Raw genomic sequence first — 3,900 nt, forward strand, 5'->3', positions numbered from 1 at the left:
CGTCTAAAGTGGAGAGGCCCCACTCTTCCCCCGTAGTGGGCGCGGCCACACCGCCCAGCCCACTGCACCGCCATTGCCCATATATAGAAACAGCCACCTGGCCAGGTGTGCGCGCCTTTGGGGGCGGGGCCGGGGTGCAGGCTGGGCGGGGCGCGCGGAGAGAAGACTGGGTGGAGAGGTTGGCGGTGGCGCGGGCTGCGGACTGGGCGGCACGCCGCATTTTTTTACCTACTTTGGTGCGATTCCCGCAGCCCGCTGATGATTGGCCAGCTAGGCATGGCGGACCCTCGCGTGAGAGGAAAAATCTGCACATTTTTCCTTCTTCTTCAAGCGACCGAGGCCCGCTCTGGGCGCCCTGTGAGTCAGCGCTAATTGTGAGGTCTGGAGAACAGGAGCGATTTGTTTATCTTCGGTCCTGGCTGAGTAGGAGCCGTGGCCCAGGGTGTGGCTCGGACGGCAGGCGAACCGCTCCGGGATTTTCATCTTGCGAGCTGTGTTTTCCTAACGGGCGGTTGCACCAGAAACACAGCTTGCAGGGGACCAGAAGGACATCCCAGCTCTTCTCCAAAGCATGCTTTTGTGGGGAATACAGGGGACAGGAAGAATTTACAACCGGCAATGTTACTAAACTTATATTATGTTGTACTTAATTTAGGCTGCCAAGAACATAATGGTATATACCGAAACTGTTTAAATTCTCCGGATACGACGATTTAGACGAGATGGTCAAGATGGGGTTTTTGAATTATATAGATTCTGGGCGTTATATGAAATCTAAGTTCTGGGTAGCTTTTGTTCTGCTCACTCAGCAGAGAAGCTCATTTCTCATTACTTTTGGTTTTTTGAGACAGGGTCTCATTATGTAGTTGAGACTGACCTGGAACTCAGTATGTAGCCCAGGCTGGTCTCGAACTCACAGTGATCCTCCTGCCTCAGCCTCCCGAGTCTTGGGATTAGGGGCGTCCACCACCACGCCCAGCCTATCATTACTTTTTAAGGGAGGAAGAAAGTTGGGGTGATTTTAAGCCTTTATCACTAGCTGCAAGTATTTGGCAGGGACGTGAGAATTACCTGGAGAATTTGTTCCAAGTCAGGTTTGTAAATTCCCTACCCAGTACAGATGGGGTGAGACCGCAAGATTAGCATATCTAACGCTCTGCGAGTGAGCTAATGTGGCTGAGTTTAGATCGCACGCTGAGAAATTGTGTATCCAACTTTGTTTTTCCTTCTGTTTTTGGGGCTTGGCGACTGCCTGGAAGTAGGAGGCTTCCTTTGGAGTCCTAAACAGAAGTGTGTTCAATTAGGGACACGTGTCTGCCTACCGCTGCCTCTTGGTTCTGCAGTTCTTCTCTCTGCCACTAGTTAGGTCTAAACAGAATAATATGATCCTCTTACTGTAGTGCTTAAGATTTTCTGTGGCCTGTTCCAGCATCCTCACAAAGTTGGTGTGGTCCTTCTCCCTGTGGTTTGGCATACCTTTCCTGCCTCATTTCCCACTCCTTCCAAAGTGCCCACTGTTCGTTCCAAGCTAAACTTCTCGTACCAGTCCCCTTACTGCTCTTTCTGTGCCATTATCACTTCCCAAGGGGTGGATGGGTAGTGGACAGTTCCCTTCTCAAAGCTTTATAAGAATCCACATTGGGCCAGGGATTTAGCTCAGTGGTTTGGTGGTCTGCCTTGCAAGCGCAAGGACACAAATTCAATCCCTGGTACCAAAAAAAAAAAAAAAAGAATCCACATCAACTGGGAATCTTGCTAAAATGCGATTCAGGAATTAAGGGCTGAGTCTCACATTCCCCTACACAATATAGATGCTGCTGGTCCTCACACATCAGTTGGAATATCCGGCTTTTGTGAATTTTCCCTCCTGTTAGTGTAGCTCTGTGGTGCACAATATTTGCCACTACTGTAATGCTGGGTTAGACTGGCAGTTCCTTGAGATCTAGAGACACTTTGAATGCATTTACATGAGGGCCCAGCCCTTCATATGTCTAATTATTTGTATATATTCAGTGAGTGCATCAGTATCTCAAAATATTCTTGGGTTTATCAGGCAAACTTGTGTGAAGGTGCACCATGGCCTGAGATGAGCCCCCATTTCCTAAGGGTTTCATTTCCACCGCATTTACACCCAGTCATTCTAGAGTCTCACCCCTCTTCACAGAGGAAACTGTTTAACATGAGGCTATGGACTGAATGTAAACACAGGACCAACATTTCTGAACCAGGTCCTGCTTCCACAGACACTGAGTCTTTGAGGGGAAAATAACTCTCAGCCTGCTGGAGGTCCAGTGTGCTAAGTTTGTGTCTCCCAAGTAAGGAAGCAGGTGAAGAGTAAGGAAAAGTTTACTGACAGAAAGCTCCTGAGTGACAGAAGGGGTCCCGGAAGTGGGTGGCCCCACAGGCGCTTTCTCCAAGGGTTTTCTGTAGAACAAAAGTCACAAAGTGGGTACATGATAGGATCACAAGTAGCTCATACTGATCCAGTAGGGAATTGAGGCACATAGCAAAGGTGTACTGTGAGCATCGTTAACTTTAGCTCATCAGTAATTTATAGGAAGAGCAAAGGAATTTTTTTTTTGAAAGGAACAGGAAGGTATAGGAGGATAGGTCTGGGTGTTCTGGTCACCCATCTAGACTTATGCCCATGTGAACTTGGTGGACCGAGTGGCGCCAATTGCAGTAGAATCTCAAGTTGCTGTTTTTCCCTTAGTGAGACTTGCAGGCCTGGCCGTTTTGTCTCCATCTTGAGACCTGGCCTTCTTCAGATGTGCCTCCAGCCACATGTGTTTTCATCTTCCACACTGACTCCCTGAGGGCTCATCCCTGCCTGCCTGCCTATTAATTTCTACCTAACTTAGCTGTCTGTAGTATCTTGATGTTGGACTTCCCAGCCTCTAGGGAATATATTGCTGTTGTCTCTGCACACACATCCCCAGTCTGTGTGTGGCATTGTGTTATAGCAGCCTGAACAGACTATAATACATAAAGTGTCTCCTTGAATACAGCATGGGTGTGCTCCATTTCTGATTTAGAAGACATTTTGCAAATACAATACTTAATATGTGAAAATGCAAGGACTTTCATTGGAAGCCATTAATACGAGTGGCAGAGAAGAATAAGTTCACTCTGAGGAGACTGCAGAGATACGGGTGTTAATAGTCTGGGAAAAGCTCCTTTGCCAGAGGTAAACCCTATCAAAAGGGAGCGTGAAAAAAACCTTTTTTTTTTTTGGTTTGAGGGATCAAACTCAGGACCTTGTGCTTGTGCTGGGGCAGGTGCAGTGCCACTAAGATAATTTCCGAGCCCCCCAAAAAACTATGTTTGACTCTTTCCCCTGCTTCCCACAAATTCACCTCCTCCATTCTCTTACCTTTAATGGTGGTTTGTGTGATGATTTTATGTTGGGTGTAAAGTGCCCTATAGTTCACTTTCATGCAATTAATGATTATCTTGGTGACCTGGCCTTATCAAGAAATCATTCCTTATAATTCCTGTAAGGCATGACTCTACTTGTTTAATCACTGCCCTACTGATAGCCATTTAGGTTCTTTCCAAAGCATGACTATCACCGCGTCTCTATGAACAGCCTTATGGCTAGCCCCTTTGCCCACATAAGCAAATACACTTCTCTCAGAAAGGGCCTGTAAGGGAATCAGGTACTCGGTTCAAGACTTGAGTGTTCAAGCTCTTCAAAGTGTCTGTGGACAGAAAGTACCATAAAAATATTTTTTAAAATGACATGCTTAGATCCCTAAAGTACACTGTTGAGTGAACACTGTATAAATGAATGAAAATAAGCCGCAGCTAGCACTTGGGAGGCTGAACTAGGAGGATCACTGCAAGTTCAAGGCCAACCTGAACTAAAGGCAAACCTGTACTACAAAAAAAAAAAAAAAA

The sequence above is a fragment of the Fukomys damarensis genome, unplaced genomic scaffold (assembly GCF_012274545.1).
Source record: "Fukomys damarensis isolate Sample0158 unplaced genomic scaffold, DMR_v1.0_HiC HiC_scaffold_7, whole genome shotgun sequence".
NCBI classification, from domain to species: Eukaryota; Metazoa; Chordata; class Mammalia; order Rodentia; family Bathyergidae; genus Fukomys; species Fukomys damarensis.